This window comes from Peromyscus maniculatus, chromosome 6 (genome assembly GCF_049852395.1).
Source record: "Peromyscus maniculatus bairdii isolate BWxNUB_F1_BW_parent chromosome 6, HU_Pman_BW_mat_3.1, whole genome shotgun sequence".
Classification (NCBI taxonomy): Eukaryota; Metazoa; Chordata; class Mammalia; order Rodentia; family Cricetidae; genus Peromyscus; species Peromyscus maniculatus.
In genome coordinates this window covers 73,387,016-73,411,161 of record NC_134857.1, presented here as the reverse complement: position 1 = coordinate 73,411,161, position 24,146 = coordinate 73,387,016, and the positions used below count along the sequence as shown (strand labels likewise).

Genomic DNA, 24,146 nt, shown 5'->3' with positions numbered 1-24,146 from the left:
GAAGTCTGTTTTGTTAGTATAAAAGTGAGTACACCAGCTTACTTCTTAGCTTACTTTTCAGGTCCATTTGCTTTTAATGTTTATTTCCAATCCTTTGCTCTGAGGTTGAGATGTGTTTCTTGCCTGCAGCCGAAGGATGCAACCTGTTTTCATATCCACTCTGTTAGTCTGTGACTTTTCACTGGAGAATCAAGACCACTGATATTGAGAGATCTGAGTGACCAATGATATTGATTCCTTATATTTTGTTGTTGTTGTTGTTTTGGTGGTGGTGGTGTTTGTGTGTATGTGTGTGTTTCCCTCCTTTTGCCTTTACTGCTCTCAGATTATTTATTCCCTATATTATTCATGGTTGTAGTAATTCACCTTAAGTTGGAGATTTTCTTCAGCAAATCACTGCAGGTCTGGATTTGTACATAAATATTGCTTAAATTTGGTTTTATTGTGGAATATCTTAATATTTCCATCTATGGTAATTGAATGTTTTTCTGGGTATAGTAGTCTGGGTCTGCATTCATTGTCTCTTATAATCTGTTGCACATCTGGATAGGCTCTTTTGGCTTTTAAATATCCTCATCCCCTGAGGTTCTCAGGCTGCCCTACAAGTGTCTGCAGTTTCCACTGAGATTCCAGAGACAAGACCTTGAGACACTAGGGTTCTCGAGCAAGTCAAAGAAAAAAGAGTATGGTTGTCAGTGAACTCTAGAAATAGTACAACCTGAGTTCCAGGTTCCCAAGGTTGCCTGTGATCAGTTTCTGCCTAATACTTTGGAGAAATCTGACATCTGAACCTGGTCTGTCACCTCTGCATGAGGAATGTGATTGACAAGTTCTGTCAGGAAAAGTTGGCCTTGGCCAGCTGCTTCAGTGTCCAGAATATGTGTGAGATGTCACCATATTTCATGGTGGAAGTACCACTCAGGCTGCACAATCCATCACCTACACAGCACCAACTGCCAAAATTAAAACAAGGGCGTAATCCATCAATGTCTGTAGTGTTGGGGAAGCTCTTAATGTTCTACCCCTATTGTTTGACTTCCATAGTTCTGCCTCTGGATAACTCTTCTTTTTAACAAAATAGTGTCCATAGAATATGGAATCTATGCTTAAAAGCACACCTTAGCGCTCACTTCCGCAGCACATATACTAAAATTGCAACGATACAGAGAAAATTAGCATGGCCCCTGTGCAAGGATGACATGCAAATTCGTGAAGCGTTCCATATTTTTAAAAAAATGAAAAGAAAAAAAAAGCACACTTTTGAAAGGCTTCCTGGTGGGCACCCAGGCAGAGGGCTCAGGAACTGTCCCCAGCCTATGGGCAGGCTTCTGGAATCTGGTGCCTGTGATGTGACACCTTGCACAGCCTTGGTGCAGTGGGAAGGGGCTTGGACCTGCCTAGGTTCAGTGTGCTGGGCTCTGCTGACTCCCAATAGGAGACCTCGATTTGGGGGATGTGGGGATGTGGGGTGACTTGGGAAAGAGTGCTAGGGGGTGGGAGGAGGGAGGAAGGGGGATCTGTGGATAATATGTGGAGTGAGTAGAAAATTTCTTAATAAAAAAAAAGAAAAAACCCAAAAAACAAAACAAAACAAACAAACAAAAAAGAAAGGGTTTCTGGTACACAGGTTTCCTGAACACCCAGTGTAATTGTCAGCCTACCAACACGGACTTTCCAGTGGCTTAAATCCATGTCCTAGCAGTCTTCTCTTGCTGTGGGATGTTCTGGTGGCTACTCTTGTATATTCCTAAAGGTTCCAATGAGATCCCAGAGACCAGAAATGGATACGGTGGTGGCCTCAGAGCCCCTTGATGTAGGGATGTGTATGGAGTACATAGAGCTTCTAGGGTGTGCTCATCCTTAGTTCCAGGCACACATGACTCCCTTTGATCAATTCCTACATTACATTTCAAAGGAATACGACACTTTCACACAAATAGGAAACAGACTAGAAGTCACTTGGCCTCTCAAGTCTGGAGGAAAGTTTTGTTAAGGCATTTTTCGTGTGGACACAAAGGAGAGGAGTGTCATGGCACTACTATCTATGGTTAATTATTTGTGCAAGATGAACTCACAGAGACTAAAGCAGCAAGCACAGGGCCTTTATGTGTCTGCACCAGGTTTTCTGTGTGCTTTTAGCACCAATCATTGTTACATCATCACAAGAGTGAATATTAGCTATGCAACAGTTGATGGAATAATAACCACATGAAGCAAAACATAATTTTGATGGCTATTCTTGGTTCTCAACCTGACTATACCTGGAATTAACTAAACCCCAAAATATAGAACACACCTGTGAGAAATTATTGTTTAAGTATAGGTAGATCCATCTGAGTAATGAAGACACATACCTTTAATCCAGATTTCAGGCTGGGTGATACAATTAAAATTGGGCCACTTCATTTTATTAATCTTTACATATTATTCATTACCTACATATTCTCCTTGATGATGATGTCTCTGCTCAACTCTTGTTTTAAAAATAATGCTTGGCCATTGTTTTATTTTTTCTTTCATTAAATTTTTATTTGCTTGGTCTTTAGAGGTTAAGTCACTTAAGAAAGACAGCCTCAACTCAAATGAACTATGTGTCCCAGGGCCCCCTTAAACTCCCTGTATATTCCAGGCTGCTACTACACATTGCCTTTGCCTCCTGAATATAATTACAGAAGGACAGACCTTCAGAATATGTCCTTTGGGAGGGGAGATGTATTTAAAGGAGTGGACTTTGGAGTGGGGTGTTATTGGGTTTGTTTTGGTTTTGGAGACAGGATCTCATCTCCAAACACACCGATCAAACGCCCAGCGTTTCTGCTGCCTCAGTCTCCTGGTCAGTAACCTCTCTGTAGTAGAAAATCTGTTGTGGTCTCTTTCCTGTCAGGCCCCATTTCTACTGGTTCACAAAGATCTTCTCCCCTAATATTCCTTCCCCCAACTCATCCCATCATCCCAGCCTCCAACATCTGCATGCATTCATTAAGAACACACCAGCAGAAGAAGACAGGAAAATGGATAAGCCAACTGAAGAACTCCATCCCTCCCTCTTTCCCTCCAAATCCAATCCCACAGTCGGATCCCTAGAGTTGCAGCAGAACACCAACTGCAGCTTTCTTCCCCCACCCACCCAGCCCACATCTCCTGTGGAACCCATCCAAAATTCTTACCCTATTTTTTTCATAAGATTTTTTTGTTGATTATTTGGAAATTTTACGTCATGGAACCCAAGTACCCTTGTTTCCCAGTCATATTAGTTCAGACACCATCCCACCTTTGGGCCTTCCTCCAGAAAAAACAGAAGGTAAAAATGAACAAGTCCAATTTTTGTTGCCCATATACTCACTGGAACATGGTCAAACTCCTGGTGTCCAGTCCCTAAAAGAAAACAGAGTCTTCCTAACTGCTCCTCAACCCAATTCTGGAGAGTTACACATCTGCATCCTTATCACAGTTTTTAAGATTTCTCTTTGGTGGCTTTCTGTCTAGGCTGTCACTTTTGGGAAGGATGGGGGAAGTAGAGGTTGTTACAGATGTCTTCTATGTTTCTCTTTTGCAACTCTGAGTCTGTAGTCATCAATACCACGACAGAAGGAGCTTTCTTGCCCTTACAGTTATAAGGAGCATGGATGCTGGACTTAAATATGGTTTCTGGTGACAGCATACACTATGGATATTCACATGCTCCCTGGCATCAACACATGTCACTGACCAAAGCATAGTCTCCTATGGCAATACAGACCACAGACATCAACCTAGCTGTCTTTCCATGGACACCATCACAACCCTGAGTGGCAGCACACGCCAAGGGAATCAACATGGTCTCAGATGACAACACAGTTCACTCACATCAGTCTGTCCTTTGGAGGTAGCAGAGCCCACAGGCATCAACATAGGTTCAGGTTGCTGTGGTCAGATGTTTTCTTGTGTTCCACCCGATCCTGCAGCCTCATGGATCCAAGTAAAGACACAGAGGCTTATATTACTTACAAACTGTATAGTCCAATGGCTCAGGCTTCTCACTAGCTAGCTCTTACAACTTAACCCAGCCCATTTCTATTAATCTATGTGTTGCCACGTGGCTGTGGCATTACTGGGACTCATGCAGCTTTTAAACACCTTCAGCAAAGGAGCAGGATACAAGATTAACTAAAAAAATATCAGTAGCCCTTCTATATACAAATGACAAATGGGCTGAGAAAGAAATCAGAGAAACACCACCCTTTATAATAGCCACAAATGATATAAAATACCTTGCGGTAACTCTAACTAAGCAAGCAAAGGACCTGTATGAAAAGAACTTTAAGTCCTCAAAGAAAGAAATTGAAGAAGATGTCAGAAAATGGAAAGATCTCCCATGCTCATGAATAGGTAGAATCAACATAGTAAAAATGGCAATCATACCAAAAGCAATATACAGCTTCAATGCAATTCCCATCAAAATCCCAACACAATTCTTCACAGACCTGAAAAGAACAATACTCAACTTCATATGGAAACTAAAAAACCCAGGATAGCCAAAAGATTCCTGTATAATAAAACAACCTATGGAGGCATCATGATCCCTGACTTCAAGTTTTACTACAGAGCTACAGTAATAAAAACAGCTTGGTACTGGCATAAAAACCAACATGTGGACCAATAAAACCAAACTGAAGACCCTGATATTAATCTGCACACTTATGAGCTTATGATTTCCGAAAAAGAAGCCAAAACTGTACAATGGAAAAAGAAAGCATCTTCAACAAATGGTGCTACATAACTGGATGTCAACATGTAGAAGATTGCAAATAGATCCATATCTGTCACTGTGTAGAAATTTATGTCCAAGTAGATCAAGACCTCAACATAAATCCAGTTACTCTAAACCTGATAGAAGAGAAAGTAGGAAGTAGTCTTGAATGAATTGGCATTGGAGATCACTTCCTAAATATAACACCATTAGCACAGACACGGAGAGAAACAATTAAAAATTGGGTCTCTTGAAACTGAGAAGCTTTTGTAGGGCAAAGGACACAGTCAACAAGACAAAATGACAGCCTACAGAATGAGAAAAGATGTTTACCACCCCCCTATATGATAGAGGGATGATATCCAGAACATATAAAGAACTCAAGAAATTAGACATCAAAATACCTAACAGTCTAATTAAACAATGGGCTATAGAGCTAAAAAGAGAATTCTTAACTGAAGAATCTCAAATGGCTGAAAGACATTTAAGGAATTGCTCAACATCCTTAGTCATCAGGAAAATGCAAATCAAAACGTCTCTGAGATACCACCTTACACCCTTCAGAATGGCTAAGATCAAAAACACTGAAGGCAGCTTATGATGGAGAGGATGTGGAGCAAGGGGAACACTCCTCCACTGTTGGCAGTAATGCAAACTTGTACAGCCACTTTGGAAATCAATATGGCACTTTCTTAGAAAATTAGGAATCAACCATCCTCAAGACCCAGCTATACCACTCTTGGGCATATACCCAAGGAATGCTCAATCATACCACAAGGACACATGCTCAACTATGTTCATAGCAGCATTATTTGTAATAGTCAGGACCTAGAAACAACCTAGATGCCCCTCAACTGAAGAATGGGTAAATAAAATGTGGTACTTATACACAGTGGAGTATTACTCAGCAGAGAAAAACAATGACATCATGAAATTTGCAGGCAAATGGATGGATCTAGAAAAAAACAATCCCAAGTGAAGTAAGTAATCCAGACTCAGTAAGACAAACATCGTATGTAGTCACTCATAAGTGGATTCTAGATGTAAAGCAAAGGAAAAACATACAGCAACTCACAACTCCAAGGATGCTACCTAGTAAAGAGGACCCTAAGAAAGACACAGGGATCACTCAATAACAGAGAAATGAATGACATCTACATGAGCAAACTGCTCATGAGGTCTTGCCTCAACTGAATGTACCAGGCTTAGCTGTCCCTCCTTGGGAGAACTTACTCTGTTCGAGTGCAGGAGGATGGAGAGAGTGATCTGTGGTTGATATGTAAAATGGTAAAAGTTTAAAAAAAAGAAACAATAGGTCCAATTTAACAAAATGAAATCAAGATCATTTATATATTATAAAGAGACAGAAACACACTAGATAAATAGCATAATCATTAAAAGTATCCCCACCAAATAAAACCCAGGAACAGATAGTTTTGGCACAACAATCTACCTGCCATTGGAAGAAGAGTTATTGTCCATATTCCTCAAATTATCCCAGAAATTAAAAACATGGGATTATTGCCCAATGTATTTTATGAGTAAAATTTCACTGATACCTAAATCATGGACCAATTCTCTTATGAGCACTGATGAAAAAATACTCATTAAATAATTGCAAAATGAATCCCAAACTATTCAGAGATAGTTTACCATGATGAATTAGGCTTTGTTTCAAATATGGATGGATGGTTCAATATACCAAAATCAAAAAATGTGATTGACCTTACAAATCACATTATTATGTTATTAAATGCAGGAAGGACATTTTTCAAAACTCATTATTCCTTTATGATAAAAGTCAAGGAGAAACTGGCACATTAATGACATACCTAAATATGATAATAGCAGTTTAAAACCATTCCATAGTCAACATCAACTTAATGAAGAGAAACTCAAACAATTCCACTAAAATCGGAAACAAGACAAGGTTGTTCACTCTTTTTGTATCCATTCAATGTAACAATTAAAGTCTTAATTAAAGACTTAATTAAATCAGTAAGGTAAGTAACAATAAAGGGGGTACAATTTGAAAAGGAAGAAGAAAGAATCTTTATTTGTAGAAGACACACTATATTACACATAACTTAGGTCAACGATTCAACAGGGAATTTCCTATAGCTATAAACACTTTCAGCAAATTAGCTTGAGAAAAATCTAAGAGAGTGAAAACTCTGGATAGGATGCATCATTTAAGAGAAGAATCTTTTTTTTTTTTTTTTTTAGTTTTTATCCTTTTGTTTTATTTTACAATACCATTCAGTTCTACATATCAGCCATGGGTTCCCCTATTCTCCCCCTCCCACCCCCTCCCCTTATCCCCAGCCCACCCCCCATTCCCACCTCCTCCAGGGCAAATCCTTCCCTGAGGACTGCGATCAACCTGGTAGACTCATTCCAGGTAGGTCCAGTCCCCTCCTCCCAGACTGAGCCAAGCGTCCCTTCATAAGCCCCAGGTTTCAAACAGCCAACTCATGCAATGAGCACAGGAATAGGTCCCACTGCGTAGTTGCCTCCCAAACTGATCAAGCCAATCAACTGTCTCAACTATTCAGAGGGCCTGATCCAGCTGGGGGCCTCTCAGCCTTTATTTCATAGTTCATGTGTTTCCATTCGTTTGGCTATTTTTTTCAATAATTAAATAAAACTGATATTTATTATAAGCCACAGTCATCCTAGGGACCTCCATGCTATATATATAGCCTCTGTGGTTCTATGGGTTGTGGTCTGATTGCTCATTATTTTATATCTAGAATCCACTTATGAGTGGGTACATACCATGACTGTCTTTCTGGGTTTGTTTTACCTCGCTCAGGATGATTTTTTCCAGTTCTATCCATTTGCCTGCAAATTACATGTTTTCATTGTTTTTCTCTGCTGAGTAGTACTCCATTGTGTATATGTACCACATTTTTTTCATCCATTCTTCCATTGACGGGTATCTAGGTTGTTTCCAGGTTCTGGCTATTACAAATAGTGCTGCTATGAACATAGTTGAGCATGTATCTTTATGGTATGAATCAGCATTCCTTGGGTATATGCCCAAGAGTGGGATGGCTGGGTCTTGAGGTAGTTCGATTCCTAATTTTCTGAGAAACTGCCATACTGATTTCCACAGTGGTTGTACAAGTTTACATTCCCACCAACCGTGAAGGAGTGTTCCCTTTGCTCCACATCCTCTCCAACATTGACTGTCATTGGTGTTTTTGATCGTAGCTATTCTGACAGGTGTAAGGTGGTATCTCAGAGTCGTTTTGATTTGCATTTCTCTGATGTTTAAGGATGTTGAGCATTTCTTTAAATGTCTTCCAGCCATTTGTATTCTTGTTTTGTGAATTCTCTGTTTAGCTCTTTTTTTTTTTTTTTTGTGGTTTTTCGAGACCGGGTTTCTCTGTTTAGCTTTGCACCTTTCCTGGAACTCACTTGGTAGCCCAGGCTGGCCTCGAACTCACAGAGATCCGCCTACCTCTGCCTCCTGAGTGCTGGGATTAAAGGTGTGCGCCACCACCACCCAGCTCTCTGTTTAGCTCTTTAGCCCATTTTTTAATTGTACTGTTCAGTATTTTGATGTCTAGTTTCTTGAGTTCTTTATATACTGTGGAGATCAATCCTCTGTCAGATGTGGGCTTGGCAAAGAGCTTTTCCCATTCTGTTGGCTGTCTTTTTGTCTTATTGACTGTGTCTTTTGCCCTGCAAAAGCTTCTCAATTTCGAGAGGTCCCTTTTATTAATTGTTGTGCTCAGGGTCTGTGCTGTTGGTGTTTTATTTAGGAAATGGTCTCGGATGCCAATGCGTTCAAGAGTGCTTCCTACTTTCTTTTCTATTAAGTTTAGTGTAACTGGATTTATGTTCAGGTCTTTAATCCACATGGACTTGAGTTTTGTGCATGGTGATAGATATGGACCTATTTGTAATCTTTTACATATTGAGATCCAGTTATGCCAGCACCATTTGTTGAAGACACTTTCTTTTTTCCATTGTATAGTTTTGGCTCCTTTGTCAAAAACCAGGTGTTCATATGTGCATGGATTAATGTCAGGGTCTTCAATTCGATTCTATTGGTCTGTATGTTGGTTTTTATACCAGTACCAAGCTGTTTTTATTACTATAGCTCTATAGTAGAGTTTGAGGTCAGGGATGGTGATGCCTCCAAAGGTTGCTTTATCGTATAGGATTCTTTTAGCTATCCTGCATCTTTTGTTTTTCCATATGAAGTTGAGTATTTTTCTTTCCAAGTCTGTGAAGAATTGTGTTGGGATTTGGATGGGGATTGCTTTTGGTAAGATTGCCATTTTTACTATGTTAATCCTACCTATCCATGAGCATGGGAGATCCTTCCATTTTCTGATATCTTCTTCAATTTCTTTCTTTAGAGATTTAAAGTTCTTATCAAAAAGGTCCTTCACTTGTTTAGTTAGTGTTATCCCAAGGTATTTTAAAGTATTTGTGGCTATTGTAAAGGGTAATGTTTCTCTGACTTCTTTCTCAGCCCTTTTATCATTTGTGTATAGGAGGGCTACTGATTTTTTTGAGTTGAGAGAAGAATGTATTTTCAGTAATAAAATACTCTATATACATATGAGAGACAGACTGAGAAAGAAATTAGAGAAAAACAGTTTTCAAAATACTTAAATAATATAAAATACCTTGGGGTTAACTCTAACAAAGCAAGTAAAAGACCTGTGTGATAAAATCTTCAAGTATTTGAGGAATAAATTGAAGAAGACAACAGAAAATAAAAAGACCTCCCATGCTCATGGATCAGTAGAATTAACATCTAAGAATGGCCATTCTATAAACAGCCATCTACAGATAAAAAGCAATCTGCTTCAAAATTTCAACACAATTCTTTCCATATCTTTTAAAGACAATTATCAGCTTCATATGGAAATACAGAAAGCACTGGAGAGCTAAAACACTCCTGAACAATAAAAGAACTGTTGTAGGTCTCACCACTCCTGATTTCCTATTGTTCTTCAAAGCTGTGGTAATAAAAGAGCATGGTATTTGCATAAATTTAATGGAAGCCTCAGACATAAATCTACTTCAGGGGCCATGCCATTCTAAGAGGCATGTGACCCAGGTCCATGGTGACTTCCTGTACCTGATTGCTGCTGAAGGCTATGTTTGGGTTTATGGACCTACTGAAGCCAGGTTCTTTGCCCTAACATGACTCTTTGGACAGCTAAGGAACAACAAGTAAACTGACAGATAGTCTTTGCTTTCCCCATCCACTGGTTTAGGCATTCTCTCAAACACTTATTTCTCTTTGTCATTGGCTCCTGGTGAAAAAATTCAGCCAAGATCCTACATCACCCAAATTCCTTTGGAACACTCTTCCCAACCCTCAGAAAACCTTAAGCTTTGCATTTTTGGAGTTATAAAAACTCCACTTTTGCTATGATCCTGGCTATTCTATCAGTCCCAGTATTAAGTAGAAAACCTATTATGGCAGGAAATAAAGCTTATTTAATTGCACTCAAAATATTTGAGTCAAATTAATTAATATTGAGATGAATAAAAAGTCTTGCTATTCATTAAATTAATATTAAAGGTAACTTTTCAATGTTATTTGTTTAAGACTAACTGTGTAGTTATTGTAATTAAATGAAAATTCATGAACCAGGCATGATGTAATAGTCTATGGCATTGGTCAGAATAGTCTGATGGCAGAAGCTGACTCAACTCTGCCAGTCTAAGGCTAACTTGGTCTATGGAATAACTTCTAAGAGAGCCAGACATGCAGAGTGGAAAGCCATCAAAAATGAAAGACTAGATCAGGCCCTCTGGAAAAGTGAGGCCATTGATTAGCTTGAACTGTTTGGGAGGCACCGTGGCAGTGGGACAGAGACCTGTCCTTAGCACATGAGCTGGCTGTTTGGAACCTGGGGCCTATGCAGGAACACTTTGCTCAGCCTGGGAGGAGGGGACTGGACCTGTCTGGACTGTATCTACCAGGTTAAGGTGAATCCCCAGGGGAGTCCTTGCCCTGGAGGAGATGGGAATGGGGGGTGTGCTGGGGGGAGTGTGTGGGGAGCAGTGTGAGAAGGGAGGGCAGAAGAATCCAACAGCCTCTTCTGACCTCTGAGGGCACCATATTCTCATGGTGCACAGAACCACCTGTGTAACAAGGCCCAGGCATTAGCAGGCCCCCATGCCTAAGTACAACTGTCTCTGTGACAGAAGTACTATTCAATGTATAAAACCCAGCACTTGTGGAAACACAGCAAACTTCTGTCACAACTAAAACCAAGGCTAAATGCACCTAAAGTCCATAGGCTGGGAATATCTCTAAATGTTCAAACGTTGCTTGAAATACAATGACATTATGGCTTATGTAGTGCGACTTCTGGCTAGCTGTTCTTGTTAACAGAAGTTTCTTATCCTAGAATATGGATTTTGTACTTAAAATCTCACCCAGAGAAAGGCTGGTTGCTGCAACAGAATCCAGAATACCTCATGCGGTTGCCAGCTGGCTAAAAGAGAATTTCTATTGGCTTAAATCCATGTTCAAGGAGTCTCTCAAGGAGTCTCTCTCTCTGTCTCTCTCTCTCTCTGCTTATGTTTGTCTGCAAATCTTTCTATGTGTTACTGTAAGTTTTGTTTTGCTATATTGACCGTTGGCTTTCTCTGTTGTGTGGACACCCCTGCTGCTTAAGACTTGTGCCTTCTCCAGTTGGAAAACCGAGTCCTTTTGTCTGTGCCAGGTCCCCCAGAAAACCACCTACCTGAAATAAAAGAGCCACCTGTCCCATTCCTGGAATGAGAGACTATATGAAAAGATCCTATATTGAGCCCCTGACAGGAGTCTGTTCCCTCATGAGAGAATGTTCCTACTCTGAAGTACCTGCTCCCCTGATCCTAAATACACAAGGAAGAGTCACTGAGGCTACTAGTTAGCCACCTGCCAAAGATTCATAAATGTGGACCCAAACTTTCAGAGATCAAAACCAGTTGATTGATTTATCCTGGATTGAGGAAAGAGCAGCATCAGAGCCATACTTTTAGGAGAGGTAGACTGGGAATTGTTGAGCAGATTAAATCACTAAAGGTATTGTCATGTTCTCTAGTCTTAGTGAGTCCCTACAGATGTGATGAACTGGAGAGAGATGATAGATGTGGGGAACATTTTACTTATCACAAATGAAGGGGAACAGTCTCAAAATCCCATCTTTGGTAACTGGTGAATATATTCTGCACCTTTTGTAAACCTGAATACTGTCTCACTTTTAAGGCCCAGCAGTGTAAGCATGCAAGTTCAAGGTTTAAAGAGGACAGAACTCACCAGTGAAGGATGAAAATTATGAGGTATTGGGAAGCTGAATCTTGGCAGCCAGCATGATGGAATGGAGAGGCACTTAGGATCTACTCTTAGCACACCATACCCTTAACTGGAACTGAAAGAGTATGGCCAAGGAGGATTATCTGGGGGGTGGGGAGGGGCAAGAGCACCAATGCAAGTTGGTGGAGTTATGCTGGGGAATGTGAGTCTGAATTAAACTGACTGCCACCTTCAGCAATTCTTACCTCGCTCTGATTCTTGCCCACCATGTGTGAATTCTTCCATCCTGACCTCCAAGTTGTGAACACTGAGACACCTGATTAGGAAAGGAAGACACCTCTTCCCAGATCATGTTAGTGGGAGGAGTTGGTATAAAACCCTGAAAAGAGGAAACAACAGCTGTGTAGGAATGGACAACATCCCTGTTTTATTTAAGATGAACTACAATAAGCAAAATAAACTTGTTCCCAACTTAACAAGACATGGAATTAACTAAAACCCTAAAATGGAGGGCACAGGAGTAAGAATAGTTTCCTTTCAGTTGAAGTGAGTAGATACAATTCAAGAACAGACTTGGAGTTAAAAAGACATGTGGTGGTATTGTGTTCACCAAAATATTGTGTACTCTAATAAATTTATCTGGGGTCAGAGAACAGACAGCCACTAAATACAAAGGCTAGAAAATGGTGGCACTCACACCTTTAATCCTAGCATTCTAGAGATAGAAATCCCTCTGGATCTCTGTGAGTTCAAGGCCACATTGGAAATAGCCAAGCATGGTGACACACGCCTTTAATCCCAGAAAGCCAGCCTTTAATCTCAGGGAATGGTGGTAGAAAGCAGAAAGATATATAAGGCGTGAAGACCAGAAACTAGAAGTTTTTTGGTTGGTTAAGCATTTGGCCTGGTTAAGCTTCAGGCTTTTGAGCACTAATTCAGCCGAGACCCATTCCGGATGAGGACTCAGAGGCCTCCAGTCTGAGGAGACAAGACCAGCTGAGAATCCAGCGAGGTGAGATATCTGCGGCTTGTTCTGTTTCTCTGACCTTCCAGTATTCACCCCAATACCTGGCTCTCAGGTTTGATTTTATTAATAAGAACTTTTAAGAATCCTGCTACAAAGACATTAACATTTAATTCAGATCTCAAGGCCTGAACACACACACACACACACCTTTAATCCAGATCTTAAGGCTGGAAGACACACCCTAAACTGGGCCACACCTTCTTCTGGAAGCATAAAAGGACAGGGAAGCAGGAAGCTTTGCTATTTGCCTGCTTGCCCTCACCTTGCAGCAAGTCCATCCCTTCCCTGGCATTAGAGAATATTTGGAACTCCAGTATATACTGAAGACCAGTGGACACATCCAACTTCCTGCACTGAGTAAGTACTGGAATCTTGGGCTTTCCGTCATAGGCAATGTGGGATTAGCAGGACTGCAGCCCTAAATCTTCTTTCATACACAGAAATTCCTTGTATATGTTCTGTTGCTCTAGAGAACCTAGTACAACATTTTGTGGTGTACATAATTTTCCAAAATATTCAACAGCTGTGTGTAATTGTCAAAACCAGTTACCCATTGAAGTAAGATTCAATCTAGATGAAAAATGGAGTGATGTAAGTGTACGTAGTAGCCTACACTGTCTTCTCTGTAACTAGTATTGAAATCTGTATAGAAAATTTAAGAGATCCAAGTTTCCAGACCCATAAAAAAGGGAATAGATGAGAAATAAAAACTTAAAATATAATTCATGTCTATTTTTGTGTCTCACAGGTGAAGAGAAAACAATTGCTAGTTCTTCATTTTGGATCCAGTTTAATCTTCAAACTACCTCCAAGAGAAATGGCTGGCAATGAGACAGCCCAGAGATGGGACCACACTCAAATCAGCCTTTAGAATTTCTCCTACATGTGGACCATCAGCAACTTCCGTTTTATTGTGGAGGAAATAACAGAAAGCTTTATAAGCCCAACTTTCTCAATAGGAGCCAATGACAAATGGTGTTTGAGAGTATACCCAAAGGGAATCGATAAAATATGTGCAGGTTACCTGTCAGTTAATCTACTTTTGCTCAGCTGTCCAAAGAGTCATGTTTGGGCAAAGTTCCAGTTCTGGATCATAAGCAAAGAAGGAGAGAAAATGCAAACCAGGACGAGCCCAAGAGCCTTTAAGTTCATGCCAGGCCTTGGCTATGGATTCAAAAAGTACATCCTTCGAGATTTCCTCTTGTCCCAAGCTCCTCGTCTTCTCCCAGATGATCAGCTCACCCTCCTCTGCAAGGTCAGCATGGTCCAGGACTCCTTCAGTATGTCTGATCAGAAAAGGAAGCCAGGGATTCAAATTCCCAGATGCACATTGGCAGATGAGCTAGGAGAGCTGTGGGAGAATTCCCAATTCACAGACTGCTGCCTGGTGGTAGCTGGCCAGGAATTTCAGGCTCACAAGGCCATCTTAGCAGCTCGCTCTCCAGTTTTCAGATCCATGTTTGAACATGACTTGGAGGAGAGCAAAAATAATCACTTTGAGATCTCTGACCTAGAGCCACAAGTCTTCAAGGCAATGATGGACTTCATTTACACAGGAATAGCACCAGACCTGGACAGCATGGCAGATGCTCTGCTGGCAGCAGCTGACAGGTATGGCCTGAAGCGTTTGAAGGTCTTGTGTGAGGATGCGCTCTTCAGGGACCTCTCTGTGGAGAATGCTGCCCACACTCTTGTCCTGGCTGACCTCCACACCTCAGGGCAGCTGAAAACCCAGGCACTGGATTTCATTACAGCTCATGCTTCTGAGGTCTGTGAGACCTCAGGCTGGAAGGCAATGGTGTGCTCATGTCCCTATTTAGTAGCTGAAGCATACCGTTCCCTGGCTTCTGCAAATCTCCCATTCTTGGAGCCCCCTTTCAAACGCTTGAAGCAATCCTAGGAACTGGTCAGCTGTGTCCTATACTTCTCTCCCTGAAGCAGCAGCCGGTTGTTGTTACCAATGACATCTGGGTAGACTATAGAATGTGTGGAGCATTTCCATTGAAACTTGGGAAACACAGCATAGTGGCTCAGGCTTTAATACAGCTGTAAATGAGTTGATTGTCAGGTTAAGGGAGGGGAAGTACTCAGCTATATTATACACTACCTGTTACTGTACTGATTTGATTTTTATGCAATGAGTTGGGAACTGGAATATGTTTTAGTTGCTGGCCCCAAGCACATTACAACAGGGTTTCTTTGGAGAAACTTGCCTGGATTGAATTGAGCAGAACATATGTTCAAGGACTCAGAAAGTAGAAAATAAACATGAATGTTTTCTTACAAGAGAAGTGGAAGAGAAAGTAGACATTTTCCTCCAAACTCAGTGTGTGGGAATGGAGAGATGACTCAGTTGGCAAAAACAATTATTGTTCTTGTAGAGGACCCTTGTTCAGTCGTCTTCCTGTCTCCATGGGTACCTCCATCTCTGGAGACAATACCTTCCCAAATAAATTATCAAATGAAATAAAAATTCTAAAATCAGCTTGTGGATTCCTGTGGTGTTTTTGTTTGAAGAATCCCATTTTAATCCATCCAACTCTGCTCAGCTTTGGAAGTTTGTGCCGTCTTTATTCATACACACACACACACACACACACGTCAATGAGAAAATACCTAATGAAATTCTGTTACCCTCAAGATTGGTCCCTAGCCTAATTGCCATCAGTTAGGCTTTCTCCATCAGCTGATGGAAGCAGATACTGAGATCCACAGCCAAACATTAGGCAGAGATCAGGGAACCTCAAAGAACGGAGAAAGGCGGGATTATAGGAGCGTTCAAAGACACCAGGTAAACAGAGCCCACAGATTCATCTAAACAGAGCTCATTGGGACTTCCAGAGACCTAAGAGGCAATCACAGAGCCTGAATGGGTCTGTAATAAGTCCTTTGCATACATGCTGTGGTTTTTTTTAGCTTAGTATTTGGTGAGACAGCTAAGAAGGTGAATATGAGGAGTTTCTGACATATTTATCTGATCTTGGGAACATTTTCTTCCTTCTGGGTTCACTCTTCTAGGCTTGATATGAGGGTTTGTCCCTACTATTATTACATCTTGGTATGTTGTGTCCAGTTGCTATCCCCAGGAGATCTATGCTTTTCTGTAGGGAAACAGAGGAGTAGTACATCTATGTGGAGTGGAAGGAGGGGAGACTATGGACAGTTGGCATTGTATGAGAGAAGAAAACAGAAAACCAAATAAGGAAATAAAGTAAAATTGGAAAGACATTTGGGGAAGAAGTATTTGGACAGATCTGCAAAGGAGCAAAGAATGTGAAGATATTTTTGTCCCCTAACAATGCTCATGAAAGTGAATTCAGCAGAGGAGGAGGTCAATAATTAATTATATATGATGAACCATTGCATGGACTGTCAGACTTGTTCCCAAGTCATTTCTGATATTGCCCCATGGGCTCATGATCACAGTCACCATTGTAGCTGATATGGGGGTTATGCATGAAATCAAAAATGTAGGTATCCACTCTTCAAGACTTACTTGGTTACACCTGCTGCTGAATGCCAGATATGCCAAAACAAGGACCAACCCAGAGACCCAGAGATGTCACATTCCCCAGGCTGACCATCCAACAAAGTCATGACAGGATGACTACATTGGACCTCTTTCTCTGGAATGGACAATACTTTTTCCTTACTGGAGCAGATTCTTATTCTAGATATATATATATAAATTTGCATTTCCCACCTGGAATGATTTTTACCAAAACTACCACACAGGGACTAACAGAATGTCTTTTCAACCATCATGTTATTCCACACAGTATAGCTTGTGACCAAGATAAAATCCACAGACAGATAGGTACAACTGTGGCACGCTATCATGGGATCCACTGGTTGGAGCAGGTTCTCCAACACCCTGAAGCAGCTCCTATGATGTTTTGAAGACACCATTATGGAGCCAATGAAGTGGCAGCAACCCTTAGGGCTGAAGTAGTATTCTCCAGGAGGCAGATTTCTCCATAGCCCAGATCCATGGGTCCAAGCACCATGTGTTAGAAAAGGGAATAGTTCCACTCACTATTACCACTATTGAACTGTTGGGAAAAACTTTGCTTTCTGTTTCTATGACTTTAATTGTTTTGCTAGGAAATTATGATTCCAGTGTGATTGGTGGGGCAATGCTCCTGACTGGAGCTACAACAAAGAGATCATTGAACTGGAAGCTCAGACTTTTCCCAAGCCACTTTGAGCTTCTGATATCCTTAATCCAACAGGCCAAGAAAAAAAATAACCATGTCAGGTTTGTTATTGATCAGGATAAACATCAGGAAATTGCATGGCTTCTCTACAATGGAGGTAAGAAAGATTACGGCTTTCAGGCAGGAAATCCTCTAGGGCTCCTCATGGTGCCACATTTTCCAATGATTAAAGAGGATGGGAGACTGTAACTGACTGGTGCAGGCAGATGAGAGAAAATACAGACACACCAGGAATGAAGAAATATATCACAACTCCAGGAAAGTGGCCAAGATGGGTAGTGATATTCCCACTAAAGGAAAGTCAACCACCAGTAAATATAATTTGAGTCAAATTAAATGAGCTTTATTTTCAGCCATAATAGGTTTTCTCCCTAATGTAGATGTAACCAACCATCTTATTAAATAAGAAACACAGAACCAATGTAAAAGAGAAAGCCAAGAGGTCAGAGCTCTGACCTAAAACCTTACCCTTGATCCTGCGGTGGTCCTTCCTTTCTGAAAGAGATCAACTTCCTGTGTGTATATCTTTACATAGTCTTTCTGTTCTGCCTTTTCATTGGTTTTAAACCCAAACACGTGACCTCCTCGTCACTGCTTGTATGTACAGCCCTCCAGGTATTAAAGGTGTGTGTCTCCAATGCTGGCTGTATCCCTGAACACACAGAGATCTACCAAGCTCTTCTACCAAGCGCTGGTATTAAAGGCGTGCCGCGCCACCGCCACCACCGCCATGCTTTTGCTATGGTTCTAAGAGCTCTGACCCCCGGGCAACTTTATTTATTAACATACAATTAAAATCACATTTCAGTATAAATAAAATACCACCATACCCTAATCCCAAGTTTGAGAGAATAGCCAGGAATATTGGAGAAGTTGGGTTTTTATAACCTCAAAAAAGCAAGATTAAGATTTTCCAAGGGTTGGGGGGTTCAGAGGAATTTTTGTGGTATAGGTACTTGGCTGAACTTTCTCACCAGGAGCCAATGTCAAATAGAAATGTTGTTTGAGAGTATACCTGACTGAGTCCATGAAGAAAGCAAAGATTACCTGTCAGTTTACATAGTGTTGTTCAGCTGGCCAAAGATCCAATTTTGAGCAAAGGCTCTGTCTTCAGTGGGGTCATCGACCCACATATAGTCTCAGCATCAGTCAGGGCTCAGATGTCATCACTGACCTGGATGGCAGCAGAGGCCTCTTACAGTAGCTTGGCCCCTCTAGGTAGGTTTATGTCTGTGTCTTCCATTCAATTCATGCCAGTAACATGCTCTTTTTACCACATTGAAGCACAATATGAAATCAGGAATGGTGAGACCTACAGCAGTTCTTTTATTGTACAGGAATGTTTTTGTTTTCCATTGCTTTTTGTATTTCCATATGAAACAGCAAGGGCACTGGATCTCTGCATCTGCCTCCATCAGTCCCTGGACAAAGGCTCTATGATGACAGCTATGTTATTTACTAGCGTGCTCACCAGAGTAGACCAGTTCAGGTACCCTCTGGACCACTTCCAGCAACCAAAAGTGGAGTCAACCTTGTGGATTCCTTAGAGCCTCCCCAGCACCCTGCCTCTTCCTATTCCCATGATGTACTCATCTATCATGGTATCTTCCTTCCTGCCCTCCCACTCTGTCCCTGTTCCAAGTTGACCCTCCATTTCCCTATGTTCTCATCCCCTCTTCCTCGCCCTCTGCCACCCCCCTGGTCACTCATGTAGATCTCATTCACTTCTCCTTTGCAGGATCATCCATGTGTCCCTCCTAGAGTCTTTTCCTGTTAGCTAGCCTCTCCAGAGTTTTCGGTTGCAGTCTGGCCATCCCTTCCCTCACTTTTAGTATCCACTTATGAGTGAGTACATACTATATTTGTCCTTCTGAGTCTGGGTTACCTCACTCAAGATGATATTTTCTAGATCCATCCATTTGCCTGCAAATTTCACCATCATTGTTTTTTACTGCTGAGTAGTACTCCATTGTGTATATGTGCCACATTTTCTTTATCCATTCTTCAGTTGAGGTGCATCTAGGTTGTTTTCCGGTTCTGGCTATTATGAATAAAGCTCATATGAACATAGTTGAGCATGTGTCCTTGTGGTAAGATTGAGCATTCCTTAGGTATATGCCCAAGAGAGGTATAACTGGGTCTTGGGGAAGACTTATTCCCAATTTTCTAAGAAACCGCCATACTGATTTCCACAGTGGCTGTACAAGTTTGCATTCCCACCAACAGTGGAGGAGTGTTCCCCTTGCTCCACATCTTCTCCATCATTAGCTGTCTTCAGTGTTTTTGATCTTAGCCATTCTGACAGGTGTAAGATGGTATCTCAGAGTTGTGTTGATTTGCATTTCCCAGATGACTAAGGAGATCAGCCCTCTGTCATATATAGGGTTGGTAAAGATGTTTTCCCATTCTGTAGGCCGTCATTTGGTCTTACTGACTGTGTCCTTTGCTTTACAAAAGCTTCTCAGTTTCAGGAGGTCCCATTTATTAATTGTTGCTCTCAGTGTCTGTGCTACTGGTGTTGTATTTAGGAAGTGGTCTCCTGTGCCAATTCAATCCAGACTAATTCCTACTTTCTCTTCTATCAAGTTCAGTGTAACTGGATTTTTGTTGAGGTCTTTGATCCACTTGGACTTGAGTTTTGTGCATGGCGACAGATATGGATCTATTTGCAAGCTTCTGCATGTTGACATCCAGTTATGCCGGCACCATTTGTTGAAGATGCTTTCTTTTTTTCCATGGTACAGTTTTGGCTTCTTTGTCAAAAATCATATGTTCATAGGTGTATGGATTAATATCAGGATCTTCAATTCGATTCCATTGTTCCACCTGTCAGTTTTTTTCCCCAGTACCAAGCTGTTTTTATTACTGTAGCTCTATAGTAGAGCTTGAAGTCAGGGACCATGATACCTCCAGAGGTTGTTTTATTATACAGGATTCTTTTAGCTATCCTAGGTTTTTTGTTTTTCCATATAAAGTTAAGTATTATTCTTTCCAAGTCTGTGAAGAATTATGTTGGGATTTTGATGGGAATTGCATTGAATCTGTATATCACTTTTGGTAAGATTACTGGTTTTACTATGTTGATTCTTCTTATCCATGATCATGGGAGATCTTTCCATTTTCTGATATCTTCTTTACTTTCTTCCTCAAGGACTTGAAGTTTTGATCATAGAAGTCTTTCACTTGCTTTGTTATAGTTTCCCACAAGATATTTTATATTATGTGAGGCTACTTTGAAAGTTTTTTTTTCTGCAATTTCTTTGTTTCTCTGATTTCTTTCTGGTTCCTCTTAAGAAGCTTTTGCAAGTGGCTAACCACTAGTATCAGTGACTATTCTCTATGTGTGTTTGGGGTCAGAATTTCAGGTACTGCTTCCTTCAAAAGTTCTGGTCCTGGAAATTTTTTGGTGGGGAGACTTTTAGTGATTATGCTCTTTTACTAGGGTTTAATGATCTATTTCAAATACATATCTGGTCTTATTTCATTTTGCTAAGTCAGACCTATTATTTCTGATTTATTTATCTTAGTGTCCTTGGATAGATCTGGAAGAGTGTTTCCAAGTAGCATTATCTGAGATACAAGGGAAAGACCACTATAGTTTGCTGAGTAATCCCGGTACTGTGGATCTGAATGGAATAAATGGCAGAAAAAAAGAGAGTCACCTTCAAGAGTTCCGGGCTCTGCTTCCTGCTCATCAGGTATGAGCTCTTTAATTTAATTACTTAATTATTTATTTTTTCATTTTTATTTATTAAGAAATTTTCTACTCACTCCACATACTATCCACCGATCCCCCCTCCTCCCTCCTCCCACACCCAGCCCTCTTTCCAAAGCCACCCCACATCCCCCAAATTGAGGTCTCCCATTGGAAGTCAGCAAAGCCCAGCACACTGAGCCTAGCCAGTTCCAAGGCCCTTCCCACTGCAGGAAGGCTGTGCAAGGTGTCACACTACAGGCACCGGATTCCAGAAGCCTGCCCATAGACCAGGGACAGATCCCGATCCCCCTGCCTAGGTGCCCCCCAAAGAGTTTGAGCCAATCAACCGTCTCCATATCCAGAGGGCCTAGTCCAGTCCCATGGGTATTCCACAGCCACCAGTCCACAGTTCATGGGCTTCTACTAGTGTGATCAGTCATCTCTGCACGTCCTCCCATTATGATCTCAACATCCCTCGCCTTCAGTATCTCTCCTCTCTCTCTCATCAATTGTATTTCTGGAGCTCAGACTGGTGCGTGGCTGTGGATCCCTGTATCTGCCTCCATCAGTCACTGCACAAAGGCTCTATAATAACAGCTAGGTTATTTGCTAGGCTGGTCACCAGAGTAGACTGATCCAGGCCCCCTCTGGACTGCTACCAGCAGACCAAGGTGTGGTCAACCTTGTGGATTCCTGAGAGCCTCCCCAGCACCCTGCCTCTACCTATTTCCAAGATGTCCTCATCTATCATGCTATCTTCCTCCCTGCCCTCCAACTCTGTCCCTGTTCCAGCTTGACCCTCCCATTTCCCTATGTTCTCATCACCCACTCCTCTCCCTCAGCAGTAAAAAACAATGATATCATGAAATTTGCAAGCAAATGGATGGATCTAGAAAATGTATGAGCTCTTTACCTGTCATTCATACTGTAAAAATTAAGACCACTGACAAGTTAAGGAAAACAAGGAAAAGTGACTAGTGAACTCTTCCAAGACAGGGTAAGATGGTCTTCAAAAATACCTGCTTCTGAAAATGGTCTGTCAGCTATTCTAGGTCTGTAGACAAATTGGTTGCCCCAATGATGCTGAGAAACTTTAGGTGACTGTCCAGGCTGCCAGCTATCTGTGTCTATTCTCACAAGAATTTCAGAAATGGCTTGCTTGCATTTTTAGTTTTCTCTGGTTTTATTATGTTCCTTCTCTGGTCTTTGATGGAGTTGAAGACTAGATAGTTACAGTTGCAATCATCTTGTATCTTAGCTAGAACATATTAGTACTAGAGTTAGAATCTTCAGAACAGGACAGCTATTAGAATAACTTCAGTAATGTGCCATTTACCCATGTTTTGGACATTTGGCATGTCTTTCTTGTTTAATGTTATTTGTGTTGGTTGTAATTCCATTTTTGTTTATGACATTACCCTGTCTTTTTCCTGAACAATACTTGATATTCATTCTTATTGTATATCGTGTTCCCCAAAATATTGTGTACCCTTATCTGGAGTCAGAGAGCAGAACAGCTACTAGATAAAAGGCCAGAAAATGGTGGGACACACGCCTTTAATCCTATCACTTGGGAGGCAGAGTTTAAAGCCACACTGGAAACTGCCAGACATGGTGACTCATGCCTTTAATCCTAGTTAGTGAGCATTTAATCCCAGGAAGTGATAGCAGAAAGCAGAAAGGTATATAAGGCATGAGGACCAGGAACTAGGGCTGGTTAAGCTTTTAGGCTTTTGGGTAGCAGTTCAGCTGAGATCCATTTGGATGAGGACTCAGAGGCTTCCAGTCTGAGGGAAGAGGATCAGCTGAGCAATTGGTGAGGTGAGGAAGCTGTGACTTGTTCTGCTTGTCTGATCTTCCAACATTCACTCTAATATCTGGCCCTGGGTTTGATTTTGTTAACAAGAACTTTCAAGATTCGTGCTACAGTATATGGTTTGCATTAAGATTAGAACCTTTTCATTTAGAATAAATGGGCAAATGTAGCAGTATTTGCTGCATCCATGACCTTGGGCTATATGACCCAAAGGAGGCGATGTTTCCTGGCATTGTACTTGACCTCTTATAAGGAATTAGAGAAAGGTCACAGGCCCCTGGTGCTAGGGAAATTTCCATTAACCCACAATCCCAGATTAGACTACTAGTAATAGTAGTGATGGTACCTGAACTGGCTTACCCTTGTAATAATTCTGATGAATACCCTAAGAGTTATCACAGAGCCTTCGTTCAGTAGCTGATGGAAGTAGATACAGAGAATGACAACCAAGCACCTGGCTGAACTCCAGGAGTCCTGTTTAAGGGTAGGAAGAGGGATTATGTGAGCAAAGGGGGTCAAGATCCTGATGGGAAAATCTACAGAGACAACTGAACCAAGCTCAAAGGAACTCATGAACATTAGACCTACAGCTGTGGAACCTGCATGGGAACAGACTAGAACCTCTGCATACAGAGACAGTTGTGTAGCTGGGTCAGTTTGAGGGGCTCATGGCAGAGTGATCAGGGTCTATCACTGGTGCATGAGCTGGCTTCTGGAACACATTACCTATGGCCAGATACCTTGCTCACGCTTGATGCACAGGGCTTGGTCCTACCTCAACTGAATGTACCAGGCTTAGCTTGTCTCCCCATGGGAGAACTTACCCTGTTAGAAGAGTGGATGAGTGGTGGGGGCAAGGAGAGAAGGTGAGGAGAGTGGGAGCAAGAGGAGGGATGAGAGGGGAATCTGTGGTTGCTATGTAAATTGAAAAAAATAAAAATTAAAAAAATAATCAATAGGTCCCACTTAGCACAAACAAATCAAGATCAGACATGTATTATATATATACAGAAAAACACTAGTAAATTAGCATGATTACTAAGTCTTCCTAGCAAATGAAACACAGAAACAGATAGTTTTGGAAAATTGGGAATCAACCTCCTTCAAGACCCAGCTATACCACTCTTGGGCATCTATCCAAGGAATACTCAATCATACCACAAGAACACATGCACAGCTATGTTCATAGCACAATTGTTTGTAATAGCCAGAACCTGGAAACAACCTTGATGTCCTTCAATTAAAGAATGGATAAATAAAATGTGGTACATATACATAATGATGTACTATTCAGCAAATAAAAATAATGACATCATGAGGTTTGCATGCAAATGGATGGATCTAGAAAAAATCATCCTGAGTGAGGCAACTCAGACTC

General features: G+C 41.2%; 1 non-coding gene and 1 pseudogene across 1 annotated transcript; both read left to right on the top strand.

Annotated features, from left to right (window-relative positions):
- The first annotated feature begins 1,122 nt into the window (after positions 1–1,122).
- LOC143274073 (U6 spliceosomal RNA) lies at positions 1,123–1,229 on the top strand. The gene has a single exon (XR_013052468.1). It is a non-coding gene; the product is annotated as a U6 spliceosomal RNA (small nuclear RNA).
- Positions 1,230–13,855: 12,626 nt separating this feature from the next.
- LOC143273757 (speckle-type POZ protein pseudogene) lies at positions 13,856–14,938 on the top strand (annotated as a pseudogene).
- Positions 14,939–24,146: the final 9,208 nt, after the last annotated feature.